The following is a 17,819-nucleotide window of genomic DNA, read 5'->3' as shown; positions in this document are numbered from 1 at the left end:
TCCATTAGGACCAATAGCACAATGGTATCCTTGAAAACCTCATTAAATGCAATCTAGAATTTTCTACAGCTACACTTCAGGTTTGTTTTGAAACAATATTGAAAGGGCACAAAAATTGTGTTCTTTTTTTTTGGAAAATCATTCCAGCAGGTGAATCGTGGTTTGGAAACCATCTTTAGAAATGTCATTTTAGAATGTTCATCATATTGAAACCATTGTTATAGTGGTGATAGGTTCCCAGTTTTATTTAGTATATATATATATATGTATGTATATTATATGTAGTGTGTTTCCTTTTCATACCATACTGTGTCTGTAGTTTGCTTGCCTCTATGTTTGGCACCTCTGTAGTGTGTCTCTGTATAACACCTCTAGTGTCTGCGGCAAGGATGTAACATTCCTATGCTAAATGGCTGCGAGGGTTCCCAGGAAGGGACAAGACCATTTGTCTCCGGCCCGCCACTTAACTCAACCTTTTGATGTGTATGACTGCAAACTGTATATCCAGACACCACACAGCGTGATCGGCAGAGATTCTCTCAGCACAGCGCCCGAATGTGCTGGGTCTGTCTCTCCCTTGCGCATTGAATTGAACATCAAATCCTCTGAGGAAACTTTGTCAGTGTGTTCTTCATCGTCCTGCATTTGACTCCACAAATAAGGGCAAAATATCCTAACAGTGGAAAGAGAAAGTAAAAAGTAGAGTCTTCTCTAAAAATGTATGTTAAAATGTATGTTATATGTGTGTGTGTCTGTGTGTGTGTGTGTGTGTGTGTGTGTAAAATATTACATAATTATAAAATGAAGGATATGCAAGTGAAAAGCACCTGAGATTAATGTTGAGACAATTTTAAATGGGCTCATTAGAATTATTTTATAAGTGATCGTTAGAAGTGAACTAACCAAATGAATACACTGTCTAAAATGCACTCAATTGCCAAGACCCTCTCACAGAAATAAATAGGCAAAAATGATAAACACACACTGCAGCCTCAGAAGGACACACACACCATTCACTCACACACTCATGCTTAGGCCAAGAAAGATGTCTACAGTTACAGATAATTGAAGAATTCTCACCAAAATGAAGAAAACCCCCCCCACCTGTCCCACAGATCAGAAACACTCTTCAGGAGGCAGCCGTGGACGTGTCAGTAACAATTGTCTGCAGAAGACTTCATGAACAGAACTTATAGAGGCAACACTGCAAGATGCAAGCCAGTAGTTAGCCACAAAACAGGATAGCCAGGTTACAGTTTGCTATGAAGTACCTAAAAGAACCAGCTGAGTTCTTGAAAAGGTCTTGTGGACAGATGAGGCCAAGATCTGTTCTGTTTTTAATGATTGCAATGCCCCCTACACAGAGCACAAGTATTTTCCCAGTGACTTCTGGTGTATGACAGGGACCAAATCTGCAACAAATTGAGTTTTTATAATGTATTCTGGAGGGTCACTTGAGGCAAAGTTTTCAAAACAAACATGAATTCATTGTCTTTCTCATGGAACACTGGTGTTATATACCTCCTGCACCTTACGCACTATTCCACTGGTAGACTTTGTCATGATGCATACAGGCTACACATGGGACCAAACATCCTTTTAAGTGACTTTCATATGTGTGTCTCTTTTATGACTACTTGCACAATGAAAACCTGGGGGGATGGGAGAGGGAGGGTCTTACTACCCAAATTGCTTAATCATCTCATCCCTTTGCATCACATACTGAAATGTCACTTGTCGAGGGAAGAGAACAGGAAGAGACTTGATTGCATTGTAATTCTTTTGATTCTACTACCTATTTCAAAAGTTTTTTAAAGTTATTTTTAAAGTTATTTTTAAAGTAAATCTTAAAACATACTACAGCGAATGTGAACTAAAATAAGTCAGTATAAATGGAACATGAATTATTGTATTTGCAGGCTTTGTTAGGACTGTTAGCATGGTTGGTGCTTTTTGCTAATGGATACTTAATTTAACATTGCAGGTCTGTTTTATCAGTAAACTCATGAAAACAGTACTGATAAAACCCAAACACAAACACAAGTAAAGCTAACCACTACCCATTACAGTCCACTTTAAACAGAAGGACAGTAAATGAGGGGGGTGGAAGGTACAGTACACACACAAACAGGACTATATCATACAAATGCTTCATGACTTCATGGAAGTTTCCACTTACTTTAAGCAACCATCCAATAAACGAAATGCCTCCATCTTTAGGAACCAATGAGAAAATAAAGAAATGGTGATGGACCTGTTGTTAGGTAAAATGATTCCCAGCAGAGCAACAGTCCTGCTTTATAACCTTTGTTTCGCCAATAGCTACAGAGTCTACACGTGAGATAAAGAACCAACTTTTGTCCTCAGGTTTGATTTATTATTGATTTATGTGTTTTTGTAAAAAAACATTTTTATTATAAACACAGTTTAAGGTATTCACTGATCACTGAAGGTAAAAAAAATTGGAAAACTATACATGAAAACAATACTTGCATTCAGTTTAAAGTTCAGTTTAGGGATAATGTTGATCGATGCCAGTTGCTTGTTGAGAAGTGCTATCCACAGCCATGGCTGGATTATGGACCGGGCCAGTGGGGCCAGTGCCCCGGGGCCTTGGACTGCCAGGGGGCCTCCAAGCCTCAGGCCACGTGCAGTGCATGGCCTAAGACTTCCCGAAGAAGCTGAACGCTAGGGCCCTCAGTGTGCACAGTGCAAGCTGACCACTAGGCCCCTGGGTGCTTATAGCATGAGCTCACCACTAGGGCCCCCCAGACCCCTCAGTGCTTACAATGTGAGGGCCCCCATACCCATTGGTGTTTAAAACGAGAGCTGACCACTACTGCCCCCCAGACTTTTTGCTGCTTACAATGTGAGGGCCCCAATACCCCTGGGTATTTAAAACGTTAGCTGACCACTAGGGCCCCGGGGCCCCTCTGTGCTTACAATGTGAGGGCCCCTGGGCCCCTCAGTGCTTACAGTGTGAGGGCCCCTGGGCCCCTCAGCTCTTACAGTGTGAGGGCCCCCAGGCCCCTTGGCGTTTAAAGAGTGAGATGACCACTAGGGCCTCTAGGCCCCTGGGGCTTAAAGCGTAATCTGGCCACTAGGGCCCCTGGGCCCCTTGGCATTTAAAGAGTGAGATGACCACTAGGGCCTCTAGGCCCCTGGGGCTTAAAGCGTAATCTGGCCACTAGGGCCCCTGGGCCCCTTGGCATCTAAAGTGTGAGGGTCCCTGGGCCCCTGGGACTTAAAGCATGAGCTGACCACTAGGGCCCCCGGGCCCCACAGCGCTTACAATGTGAGGCCCCTCGGTGCTTAAACCGTGAGTTGACCACTAGGGCCCCCAGTCCCCTTGGTGCATACATTGAGCGCAACACCTGGGCCCCTTGGTACATACAGTGCATGCTTAAAACGAGAACCTCTCGGAGAGTACAGTGCTGTACAACTGAGCCACTGGTTGGCACGCTACAATATGCTGTGGCATGATACAATATTCACCAACAAGTCAGTTCATTATGCATAACAGGACAGTTTGAAGGGCGTCATATTATGGCAAGCCGTTCGTTATTTGACTTACCGTAACTAGCTATCCCTTTATTTTAGCTAGCTGCCCATTTTCCCTAGCTAGCTGCCCATATGATTCAGCTTGTTAACAGAAATTAGTTAGCTTATAGGCGTAGATTTCGGGGGGGGACGCAGGGGATACGTCCCCCCCAAAATTTAGAACACGTGCATTTGTCCCCCCAATAAAAACATGAAATAAGCATTTCCACCATAAATTGATGCAGAAAAGCACAAATTGGTGCATAAAAATTCATCAGAATGCAGGAAATGAAGTGTTTGACGCTCAAAATTTCCTGGGGGAGGACACCCAGACCCCCCGCTTAATGTGTCCCCCCAATGTTCCAACAAAACCTATGCCACTGAGTGGCATTTGTTCGCGGGTCATCTGTGTGAAAGGGGTATAAGATAAAGGGGTAGCTAGCTACAGTGGGTTGAATAAATGTTAAAACAGCACGCTAGTCATGATGCTTAAATCAAAGCTACTAGCTAGCTAACTATTAGTGCTATTAGTCCAAAACTACTATTTGTTCAAAACATGGGATGCTGTGGCCGTGGGAATAAAAACCTCATTGAGAGCTTATTAGCTAGCCCAAAAGAACAAGTATGCTAAATGCACATTGTGGTGTTGTTACACACTAGCACACTGTTTAGTGGTTATCATTTAAGATCGTTGTTGGGGTGGGGTGGGGGGCCTCCAATAGACATGTGCCCAGGGGCCTCATGGGACCATAATCCGGCCCTGCCCACAGCACCGAAGTACAAACACTTATAAAAGCTATACTTTTCAGAGGTGAATTTTAACATAAAAATGAATGTTGTGACTACATAAGAAACTAAATATAATGCTCTCACGGTGTATATAAACAATAAAACATCAAAAATAAAAATGATAAGGATTTGATTTCCAGAATGGACTGCTTCCAGAATGCATTGATGGGGCTGACATAAACTGCCATGGCTTAGCTCTCTGGTCAATAGCACTAGTAGCATTAGTATGAGCAGACACACAAATAGGAATATTTTCAATCTTTGAACTGTAGTGTGAAATGATTAAGCCATAAATCGAACTTGACTCAAACTGGTCAGTTGACATTTTTAGTGGTTCTTTGACTGACCAAAATTCCGGCGGACAGCTGAACCTATCACAAGCATCAAGGCCAGACAATATCAAGAAAAAAGTCCATAATTTGCCAGTGGGGAAAAAAACATAAGTGTCAGCCAATTAAACAATGTGAAACCCCTGATGTCATCAGTTACCATGCAAAGGGATTCTCTGTTTCAAGTCTTCAATTCACGGAGGCCATCAGAAAGGTAATATGGACACTTAACCACCACCAAGGCACAATTTCTATTTTACTTGAACTTTCTCCCTGTTGGAATTCTAATCAATAATTTATATTTCTATTTTGAAAGTTTCTTCTTTAAAAAAAGAGTATGTTTTTAAAAATATATTTATTTTTTGAAGTAAATCTTAAAACATACTACAGCGAATGTGAACAAAAATACATCAGTATAAATGGAACATTAATTACTGTATCTGCAGGCAGTGTTAGGACGTTTAGCATGGTAGGTGCTTTTGGCTAATGGATAATCAATTTAACATGGCAGGTCTGTTTTATCAGTAAACTCATGAAAACAGTACTGAAAAAACACAAACACATGTAAAGTGAACCACTACCCTTTACAGTCCACTTTAACCAGAAGGACAGTAAATGAGTGGGGTGGAAGGTACAGTACACATACAAACAGGACTACTTCACACAAATGCTTCATGACTTCATGGAAGTTTCCATTTACTTTAAGCAACCACCCAACAAAATAAATTCCTCCATCTTTAGGAACCAATGAGAAAATAAAGAAATGGTGATGGACCTGTTGTTAGGTAAAAGGATTCCCAGCAGGGCAGTTACAGTTCTGCTTCACAACCTTTGTTTTGCCAATAGCTAACATCCTACACATGAGATAAAGGCCAAGAACAAACTCTTGTTTGATTTATTATTAAATTTGTGTGTTTTTATTTTTTTTTTAAAACAAACAACTTTTTTTTTCTAAACACAGTTTAAGGTATTCAGTGATAACAAAAGGTAAAAAATGGGAAACTATACATGAAAACAATACTTGCATTGAGTTTAAAGTTCAGTTTAAGGATAATGTTGATCGATTCCAGTTGCTTGCTGCGAAGTGCTACCCACTGCACCACAGAACAAACACTCGTAAAAGCTTTTTTTTCAGAGCTGAATTTTAACATAAAAATGAATGATGTGACTACATAAGAAACTAAATATGAAGCTCTCAGGGTGTATATAAACAATAAAAGATAAAAAATAAAAATAATAATGATTTTATTTCCAGAATGGACTTTTTCCAGAATGCATTGCTGGGGCTGACATAAACTGCCATTGCTCAGCTCTCTGGTCAATAGCACTAGCAGCATTGGTATGAGCAGACACACAAATAGGAGTATTTTTAATCTTTGAACTGTAGTGTGAAATGATTAAGCCTTAATCGAACTTCTCAAACTAGTCAGTTGACATTTTTGGTGGTTCTTTGCCTGGCCAAAATTCCTGCGGACAGCTGAACCAAAGTTGAAAAAGTCCCTAATTTGCCTGCGGGAAAAAAACATAAGTGTCAGCCAATTGAACAATGTGAAACCCCTGATGTCATCAGTTACCATGCAAAGGGATTCTCTGTTTCAAGTCTTCAATTCATAGAGGCCATCAGAAAGGTAATATGGGCACTTAACCACCACCAAGGCACAATTTCCATTTTACTTAAACTTTGCTGAGCCATGATACATTTTAAGCTGTCTCATAGATTTTATTTTACTCCTTTACTGTGAATCCTGCAGATGACAAATTTTATGATAAATTGGAAAGAAAGGTGGATGTTTAATGCATAATTACTTATGTTGTGGGAATTCCCAATGCAAAATGTAAGATCGGTCACATCAGACCTTCTACATAAAGAGATATCAATACTTCCATACTTTCTGTTTTTCTAAAGGATTACTCACACCTCTTTTTAACAAATTGGAAAGTTTTAATATTCGTGGATGGATTAAAGTGGGAAAGCCTGTAGTTAAATCCCATGTTTAACCATCTTACATGTTAAAGATCCCATTAAAAGCATAATTGCTGCAATAGCTCAGGGCCGAGGCTATGCTTATGTATATTTACTTCTACAGTTATCTAGTTGTTTATATGTTTGTCTTGAACAGAACAGCATCTGCTTAATTATACTCTGATGAGATTTTGTCCACTTTTCTTACAAGTTAAGTTGCCACTGTCACCTGTATAAAATGTAAAAAAAAGTTAAATAAGTAATCTTATGTTTAGATATCTGAATACAAAGATTTCCTTCAACAACATCCATCAGTGGCTTGCCCAGTTCCTCTAAGCTGAGTCCCTGAGCTAAGAGAGTACAGGCAGAGCAGCAGGTTTCACTTCTTTATGTCAAACCTCACATGTTTTGTTCTCATACAGGGAACAAAAACAACCAGAAAGCCCCTGGCACTTGTTCAAACATTGTGGCAATAAAGCAAATATCAGCACAGACACAGATATACAGAGAGGTGGAAAAGAGAAACTGAAAGGGAATGCGTGTGGCTGTGTGTGTGAGTGTGTGTGTGTTTGTCCAATATTTAACTGTTTTTGAGACACAGTGGGCATGCGTTGCTTTTAAATAATCCTTCCGCATGCCCAATGCATACACATGCTTGTGAATGTAGAATAACTTCTACAATTTTTGTTTGTTGTTGCTGTTGTTCAAATGTTATACTGCTAGTAACACTGGGAACACAAGTATTAATCTTCTCAATCCTATGAATTTATTTGAAACAGGTTCACCATCTTAAGATGGAATGCAGGAAACAATCAATGACTGTTAATATCTCAAAATTAAAAACAGGTAAGTTGGCATTTCAGATGGCTCAGTCCCTGCCCAACATTTGTGTGGATAACTGATCTTCACAATCATCGGTGCCAGAGATGATCAAAAAAGTCCCCAATTTACCAACAGGAAAAGAAAACATGCATGCTAGCCAATTGAAAAACCTGAAACCCTGGACGTCATTGGTTACCAAGCAAAGGCATTATTTGTTTAAGCATATTCATTCAAGATGCCTATCCAGCAGGCACCATGAAAGCAATTCCACAATATAGTGGATTTAAATCAGAAAAAACCAACACCACAAAACTAAGAGCCCAATGCTCTAAAAATAATATCTAACAGTCAACAAGTGTCTCTGGTCAAATACTAAGCTGTAGAAAGTATCAATGCTGGTTCGCCATTCTCAGTATAAAATAAACACTGTAATAAGCAGTTACTGCATCTTGCAGGCTGAGGGTAATGCCCATTGCTTTCACTGAGAGATAAGATGCATGTTGCAACTAGAATGTGTTGTGTGTGGATGGAGATTAGCTAGAGAAAAGACTGTTAACGTGTGTAATAATGAGTCAGTCAACAAAAGGCAAATGTTATGGGACACATATGCCTTTATATAAGTAAAAGTGAGGTTGTGTAGCAACCATGGCAGAAGTTGAAAGTTTACAGCCCTGTCTTAACATCAGTGAAAATGTAGTAATTGTCCAAAATCAGAGCAATTGACAATAATATACTCTATATGATCAAAAATACCTGGACACCCCTTGGACTAGGGCTGTTTTTCATGGTTTGGGCTAGACCCCTTAGTTCCAGTGAAGGAAAATCTTAATGCTATAGCATACAATGATATTCTAGACAATTCTGTGCTTCCCCAACAGTTTGGGGAAGGCCCTTTCCTGTTTCAGCGTGACAATGCCCCCAGGCACAGAGTGAGGTCCGCATAGAAATGGTTTTGCCAAGAACGGTGCGAAAGAACTTGACTTGCCTGCACAGAGCCCTGTCCTCAACCTGATCTAACACCTTTGGGATCAGTTGGAAAGCTAACTGTAAGCCAGGCCTGATTGCCCAATCAGTGTCTGACCTCACTAATGCTTTTCTGGCTGAATGAAAAAAAAATCCCTGCAACAATGCTCTAACATTTAATATAAAGCCTTCCCAGAAGAGAAGAGGTTGTTATAGCAGCAAAGGGTGGACCAACTCCATATTAATGGCCATAATTTTGGATGAGATGTTGCATGTGAGATGTCCACATACTTTTGGCCATATAGTGTATGTTCATTCAATGATGAATTGAGATCATAAATCGGCAACCATAGGAAATTTTTTGTCAATTTTTACATGAAAACTGAAAAAGTCGAAAACCTAATCTAAGCTCTTACTATTGGTCCAAAAAAATGTAAAAAATAATAATATATTCAAAAATTATAAGGCAACTAATCAAAAATCCAAAAACCACTTTTAAAACATGAAAATCCTACACATTGAAATGACTGAAATCATTCAATAGACCGTATCTGAGATTGAGCTACTATCAGATTGGGAAGAGACATGATAATTAGTTTTGTGTTTATCAACTGGAATAGAAACACAAAAACATACTTGCCTTTTAATGCCTGTAAAATGCTTTGAGCTAAAGTGCTATACAACTGAAGATAGTATTATTGCATTCGAAATATGATTCCCAAGAATCCAGTCCCTACACTATGATTAAAAAAATGATTATGTCACAGATTATGATTTGACTCCAGGCAACAGGATGGGAAAGCATTATCAATAATGCTTTCCCATCCCATCCATCCATCCATCCATTATCTATACCCGCTTATTCCTGGTCAGGGTTGCGGGGAGTGCTAGAGCCTATCCCAGCATGCATTGGGCGAGACGCAGAAATACACCCTGGACAGGTCGCCAATCTATCTCAGGGCACACACACCATCCATCATAAGCATAAACACGCTAATATTAATGAGAGCAAGAGGTATGTGTGCGTGCGTGTGTGTGTGTGTGTGTGTGTGTGTGTGTGCGTGTGCTTTTGCTTGCGTCCTTAATCATTGTTTCTGCACAAAAGAGTGTTAATTAGAGGCGTTTCTGAATGTTTGGAAGTTTAGTGTGATTACAATCTGATGATGTGATTGAGACAGGTACAGTAAATACAACAGGTTTGGTAACATGATATATCACGAGGTGAGGTAATATCAGGAGTGAACAACATATGTTAGTCAAAAGTGTCCATTCTGCAATCATACTCATTTTATAGTTAGCAAGCTGGAACATGATTGTAAACCAATGACTTCAGTCAGACAGTTATACCTTGTGAAGAAAGAGGAATTATGCAGTAGAACAGTTGAACCTGTTAAGATACAAAGACTACCTCAAAAATATCTCAATACTTTAAATAGCATTTTAAGCAAGGACACTATAAAGGCAAGTTCATTTCAGTAGACACAACAAGATTCTATTACTTAATTTTTTTTAGCCAAAATTAAAAAAATAAAAAACTTCCAGCTGTAACTGTGAAGTAAAACCGATCATGGCATGCATGTCTATGTCTGTAATAACTTTACTACCAATGGTATTGAAACATCATTTGAGTAACAGGAGGTTGTTGTGGACCAGGGCAACAACAGGGAGAAGCAACCCTTATAAACTATGGGTAATATTTCTGTACAGAAATTGGTCATAAGAAAACAATAAATAATACATTAAATGACAGAATGGCTTTTAAACATTTTGAACAATGCTAAGGCACATACCTCAAACTGTCAATTGCATTGGGCACACAACGTTTTATAATGGCGCTTCAGTTCAGCACACCCAATGCATACTGATATTGAATGTACAATGTCTTTTAAAGATTTGTTTTGTCATTGTTACTGTTGTTCAGGTCCTAAGTTGTCTATTGTAGTATCACTGGTAGAAGGAGAAAGATAGAAACAAGCATATACCATCTTAAGATGGAATGCCAGGAGGGAAATCATCAATGACCCCTTATATCTCATATGTAAAAATAGGTAAGTTGGCATTACAGAGGCTCACTCCCTGCCCAGCATTCCTGTAGATAATCAACCTTCACAAGCATCAAGGCCAGACACGATCAAAAAAGTCCCTAATTTACCAACAGGAGAACAAAACATGCACGTGAGCCAACTGAAAAATTTGAAACCCAGGACGTCATTGGTTACCAAGCAGAGGCATTCTTGTTTAATATGTTTAAGCATATTCATTCAAGAGGCCAGTCTGATAGGCAACATAACCGCTATTCTGCCACCTAGTGGATTTAAATGAGACCAATATCTGTAACACATTACAAAACTAAGAGCCAAAAAGCTAAATATAAAATCTAATAGTTACCAAGTGCCTCTGAGCAAATATCAAGCTGTAGAAAGTATCGGTGCTTGCTTGCCATTCTCAGAATCAAACATTCACAGGCCTATCAAGACATTCACTTCAATGTTGTGTCCTGCAGGCTGAGGGAAAGGGGTAACACCCATTCCTTTCACTGAGAGCTTCATACAGCAGTGTAATGTGTGCATGGAGATTAACAAGACAAATGTGGATATGTGAAATATCAGGTTAAGCACATGACATTTAGCTTCAGCCAGGTGCAACATTTATCAACCCATTTTACCCAAAACTAAAAGTTTAAGTAATATTGGATAAGTACACATGTTCATTTTATAATATATGTGTACGATATTTATCATATATAAGATATTTCTGATATTAATTAAATTTTTAAAAAAGAAGGCTAATTTTATTAAGTGCTGTCTAGTATCCTTCTGACTGAGTCCTTGAAGTGAGTGCGGTAAGTTTTCAGCCGTTTTCCTGTGTATTTACCTCACTGTTACCTGAGAGAACCTGACTGAGCAACAGAATTCATTTGTGAGAGTCATACCTCCTCATAGGCCTCTTTCTCATGATCAGGGATCAAGAACATAAAGAAACCCCCTGGCATTCATCCAACCACTGTGGTGGACAGGAGAGGCAGAGATATGAAGAGGAGTGATGAGGAAGAGAAAGTAAAAGAGCGAGCGTAGATTTGTGTGCGTGTGTGTGTGTGTGGGTGTGTGTGTGTGTGTATGTGTGTGTATGCAAAATTTCTGGGTCTGCAAAAGAGCTTCAGAAGAGGTTGTGATGCTTGGATGAGTATATTTACACTGTGATGCTAATTTATTCAGATGCCTGTAATACAGATACCAGGGTGGTTGATGTAGTGCTGAATTGAGCATTCTGTTCAAATACTGGCAGCAAGCATACATGCGTCAGCATGAGTGACAACAATCAATGCTGAAAAAATAAACTTTGATTTTATCATATTAATGTGATGAAATGTGATGAGCATTATTCTGTTGTCATTATTTGCGAAGAAAATCATTAAACAATGAAGTTCATTGTGTTTCTGTATAAACACATCAGTAGACTGAACAAAGTACATAACTGTCAGTTTGTCAAAAATTCAATAATACATATACTATTTATGTTTACATATACCACAGTATATCTAGTCAATTAGTTTTATAATACAGCAAAGGTCAAAGGTTATGGATGACACTGTATATTGAGACACTCATGAGATAATAAATTATAAACAAATTTTAAAATTAAACTTAAAGGCAACTGAAAGGTAAGTGCAGTAAGTACAGCTCACATCACCAAATTCCATAATTCAAAAATCACTGATCTGGAAGTTTAAGGACTGTTTGAATTTCACCCCTCCCCCCAGAAATGACTGAACACTTAAGCTGGAAGTGAAACAAAATGCTGACATGCATTTCTCATCCTGTGCAGTTATTTAGGATGATGACAGCAAAAAAATATTAGAAACCACTAAATAAATTTCTGATTATTATTTTGAGAAACAACTGCCATCACCACCATTGGTCCATAATAAAATAATAATCCATCATCATTGACCAATGAAAATGACTGCACCATAACAGATTGGCCTGTTGCCTGGTAGAAAGATCACAACAGACAACCAATCTTTATACTTTATGTACAGGCCAATGATTTTAGAGAAGCATGGTATTCCAACATAGAATGGAGTTTATTTGGTTAAAGTAAAGCACTCACATTGATTTAATTACCTCAGTACTCATTATTTTAAATGAGACATCAACACCATGTTCCCACTAATATGTCTCAATACTCTCAATACCTCAATACTTGACATTAGAACGTTTGCAGAAATGAAATTCAAACCACTTCTTTAGGAAACTTAACAAATGGGCAAACACAATTCACCCCTGCTATTCATCATATCAACATTTTGACAAGCGAAATGTCCCCACAGCGATGAGAAACCTGTAGGGGATTTCTGCTTATTATTTTGAGGAACAAACACGTTACAAGCATTCTTCTACTATTACTGACCAATGAAAAATACAGCAATGAGTGACATTACTTGTTGCCAGGTAGACTGTTGCTAAGTAATACTATATCAGACAGACTTCCTGCTTGTTCGTGGTAATGCAAAGGTGCTTCAAAGAGCCACTGATTTCTGTCATCTGGCTAAGGACAGTGACAACAAATCACCCCATTTAATACAAAGATCAGAAAGAGAAACTAACGCTGGCAAGCATGTTGCATCCTGTACTAATTTCAAACATTTGAAAAACAGGCGGGTTTTTAGGATGATGACAGGACAACAACAATAGATTATAAACCACTAAGGAAATTTCTGATTATTATTTTCAGGAACAACTGCCATTACCACCATTGACCAATGAAAAGTGCAATCATCAGATATTCTCCTGTTGCCAGGTAGAATGATCACAGCAGATAACCAATTTATATACCATACTTACAGGCCAAAGATTTTGAGAGATATATAGGTTCCCAGTTTAGAATTGAGTTTAATTGGTTAAAGTACAACTCTCACTTTGATTAACAAACCTCAGTACTCATTATTTTTAATGAGGCATCAAGACCATGGTCCCACTGAAATACCTCAATATGAACAACACTAAGTTTTTGCAGAAATTAAATTCAAACCATTTCTTTACAAAGCTAAACTAACTGGCAAGCACAGCCCACCCAATATTCTTCATATCAATATTTTGATGATCAAATGTACCCACAGGGACCAAAAACTTGTTGGGGATTTCGGCATATTACTTTAAGGAACAAACACATTGTAAGGATTCTTGTATTATCAACCAATGAAAAATACAATAATGAGTGATATTACTGTTGCCAGGCAGACGGTTACCCCAGCATGTAGTAAGTTCCTTGCACAGTTACAGAGCACTCAGTTTAAGAATCAACAATCACTATAATTCTGAATATCAGACAGACCTCCTGCTTGTCCATGGTAATATAAAGTTGCCTCAAAGAGCCACTGATTTCTGTTATCTGGCTAAGGACAGTGATCACAAATCAATCCATGTAATACAAAGATCAGAGAAGGTTTGCAGGCACCAGTTCCGAAGTGAAAAAGTAATACTGCTGCTGAATGTCACCCCCTGGTGGTACTAAAACCACACCTTACGAAAGTCTCCACGTGTATCCATCAATTCTTGAACACAAAACAATGTATCTGGTTTATGGTGGACAACCCCCCCCCCCCCCCCCCCTACAGGGAGGACCTACATCACTCATTATTTTAAAATGTACCCATACTGTTGTTCATCTTCACTTCACAAGATTTGGGAGAAAAGGTCTAAAGTAAACAAAAAATATTCCTGTTAGTTCATGTTCACAAATGGTGCTACCATTTCAGTGCCACACACAGATGTGATTATAGAGAAATGTGATCACAGGAATCAACAGATATTCTGTATTAGGAATGGACAAATATTGGATTTGAAAATTTTTCTGAAGGGACATCACCTAAAATACATTTTTTTAAAAATCTGAATAAGATTTAGCAGTAGGAAAAAGTAGCTACATTGACTGGAAATGGGGTTAGAAAGATAAATATATTCCACATAACAGTATGTCTACACATTTGAAGGTTAAAACATTTGGATATTAAGAGTATGGAGAGAGCAGGGAATGCATGCAGGGAAACCATCAATGTCTCTTAATTTCATTTCTTTTTTTTTAAACTGTCAAGTTGGCATTTCACGTGGCTGTCTAACATCCCTGTGGATAATTGACATTCACAAGTATCAAGCCTAGACACAGTCAAAAAGTCCCTAATTTACCAACAGGAAAAGAAAACATGCTTGCTTGACAGTTGAAAAATCTGAAACCCTGGATGTCATTGGTTACCAAGCAAATGCATTCTTTACGGACTCATTTAGTGGACTCATTCAAAAAGCCAGTCTGACAGGCAACATAAACACTAGTCCACCATCTAGTGGATTTAAATGAGAGAAATATCTGTAACTTATACTACAAAACTAAGAGCCAAAATGATAAATATATACTATTGGTCAAAAGTTTTAATACTACCTATTTTACTCATGTTTTAGTATTGTTTTTAGGGAGCTTTAAGCAGTAAATGGCCTCAAATGGCACAAGCCAAGACACAAATAGTCCGAAGGTACTTAACAGGATAGTGACCAAAATTTTGGAGTTCATAAAAAATGTCATTTTTGGTTAAATAAACAGGTATTCAAATTATTTCCATTCCCCAACAAGTAAAGTAAAATCAAACTAATTTTGAGCAAATTTGACAGAAAGGTCAAAGAGAAGCTGGCTACAAGTGCCGCACAACTGTGGGAACCTCTACAGCACTGTTGGAGAGAACTTTCAGAACCATATGACAGCCCTTGCAGAAAAAATAGCATAAATATGCTCGGCAGGCATAACTGTAAAAGGTAGTTATTTTGATGACTCCAATATTTGGATCATAATTTTTTTATGTAAAACAATGGTGTTTAGTTTTTTATCTTTGATTTGTTGAACATTGTGGGAGGACTGTGACCATGCAATATCTAATAGTCACCTAGTGTCTCTTGGCACATACCAAGCTGTGAAAACCATCAGTGCTGGTTTGCCATTCTTTGTATGAAACAGGCACAGGCCTATCAAGAAATTTACTTCAGTGTTGTGTCCTGCAGGCTGAGGGAAAGGGGTAACACCTATCCCTTTCATTGAGAGCTTCATACGGCAGTGTCATGTGTGCGTGGAGATTAACAAGAGAACAGTGGATACGTGGTACATCAGGTTAAGCACATTTATGACCTACTAGCTCCAGCCAAGTGCAACATTTATCAACCCACTTTACCCAAATCTAAAAAGCAAAATCAAATAATATCATTTCAGCACACATCTTCATTTTAGAACAGATATTATATGAATTATATTTTTAGATAAAAAGGCAAATTTTATTCAGTGCTAACCAGGAGTATACATTCCAATCTAATTGAGTCCTTGAAGTGAGTGCGGTAAGTTTTCAGCCGTTTTCCTGTGTATTTACCTCACTGTTACCTGAGAGAACCTGACTGAGCAACAGAATTCATTTGTGAGAGGCACACCTCCTCATAGGCCTCTTTCTCATGATCAGAGAACAAGAACATAAAGAAACCCCCTGGCATTCATCCAACCACTGTGGTGGACAGGAGAGGCAGAGATATGAAGAGGAGTGTTGAGGAAGAGAAAGTGAAAGAGGGAAAGTGGCTTTGTGTGTGTGTGTGCATGTGTAAAACTGCTCAATCTGCAGAAAAGAGCTTCAGGAGAGGCTTTGTTTGATGCTTGGATTAAAGCATTTACACTCTAATGCCAAAACATTCAGGTGCCCTTAATACAGATACCAGGGTGGCATTATTTTTTATTTTATTATACAGAAAATACTTCTGAAACATTTTAAAGTTACATTAAATTTGGCAGACGCTTTTATCCAAAGCGACACACAGTCTAGTGCATACCGAAGGTCATTGGAACAACTACCAAAACACAGGTCCAATAAGGTACAATACTCATAAAGTATCAGTTATCCATAACCATGAACATCAAGTCCAGTTCACAATGTAAGCATTGGCTAGGTCATGGAAAGTCAAACCAGAAATTAGGTATGACAATTATATGATAAAGAGCTACAGTACATTAAGATAATGATCCAAGTGCAATATAAGTGCAGGATGAAGATACAATTGAAACATGTTAAGTGCTACATGTTGGTGCAGTGCTGAATTGAACATACAGGTCAAATACATACATGCTTCGCCATGAGTTACAGTGGTCAATGCTAAAAAATAAACCCAAATTTGATAAAATATTAATGTAATGATATGTGATGAGCATTGTTCAATTTTTTTCCATTATTTCAGAAAACATCTAAGTTGGGTTCATCGGTTTTCTGTATGGTAACACCACTAGACTAAATAAAGCATCTAACTGTCAGTCTGTCAAAAAAAAAATTCAATCTTACTATTTATGTTTTAATATGCCACAGTATATCTTGTAGACTTGGTTTATATCAAAGGTCAAAGTTTATGAACATAGAACAAGCCTTTATACAAGTGAAAGCAAGGTCGAGTTGCAGAAAGTGTACAGCCCATGCTCTAACAACAATGCAAAAAGTAGAAATAATTGTCAAAATATTAAAGCAATTTACAGACAATCATGAGATAATGAATTAAGATCCTGAATCCACAAGCACAGGCACATTTTCGTTCACTTTTTCATGAAATAGAAAACTTCAATTGAAGCTCTTAGAACAAAATCCTGCACATTGAAATGAGTTTAATGCATCGTTAACATAAACGCGGTTTCCATTGCAGTAAGCCTAAAACCTAACCCTAAACCAACTGCACAGAAAACCATTCTATAAAAAATTCAGTCAATCACACATACATCTCAACTGAAAAGAGCATGCAGTTTTGTTTTGTGTGCGTTTGCATGAGTCCTTAATCATTGATTCTGCAGAAAAGAGCTTTGACTGCAAACATTTCTGAATGTTTGGATGCCAAGTGCGTTTACACTCTGATACAGTAGTCAAGCACAGTACATACAGCAGGCTTGGTAACATCACAAGGCAAGGTAATACAAGGAGTGAACAACTTAAGGTAATTGATTGGCCATCCTGTAAGCTTACTCACATTGTAGTTTTCTAGTTGGAAGTGGCAATAAGCAAATTACTTCTTCAGTCAGACAGTTAAGCCTTCTGAAGAAACGTGTTATGCAACAGAACAGTTGAACCTGCTAAGGTGAAAAAACTACCTCACTTATTTAAAAATATATCTCAATATTATTTTCATACCATTTTTTTCTATTGAAAAAATGATATTTAACATTTTTACATTTTTATTTTTGGAGAAAGTAACTTCCAGCAGCAACTAAGAAGTATAAGCATATTATCATCTTCAAAGCCTGCAACACCTTCCCTACCAATGATGCGGATACATCATTTGAACAACAGGTTGTTGTAGACAATAAAAAGGCAACCACAGAGAGAAGCAACTTTTTGGGAATTTCTGAATATTACT

General features: G+C 38.1%; 1 long non-coding RNA gene across 1 annotated transcript; it reads left to right on the top strand.

Moving 5' to 3' along the window:
• Positions 1-4,714: 4,714 nt before the first annotated feature.
• LOC118231348 lies at positions 4,715-11,778 on the top strand. The gene is made up of 2 exons (XR_004766043.1): positions 4,715-7,467; positions 11,368-11,778. It is a non-coding gene; the product is annotated as an uncharacterized LOC118231348 (long non-coding RNA).
• Positions 11,779-17,819: the final 6,041 nt, after the last annotated feature.

The sequence above is a fragment of the Anguilla anguilla genome, chromosome 1 (assembly GCF_013347855.1).
Source record: "Anguilla anguilla isolate fAngAng1 chromosome 1, fAngAng1.pri, whole genome shotgun sequence".
Taxonomy (NCBI): Eukaryota; Metazoa; Chordata; class Actinopteri; order Anguilliformes; family Anguillidae; genus Anguilla; species Anguilla anguilla.
Note: the sequence above shows the minus strand (reverse complement) of the source record. Positions and strands in the feature narration are given on the sequence as shown.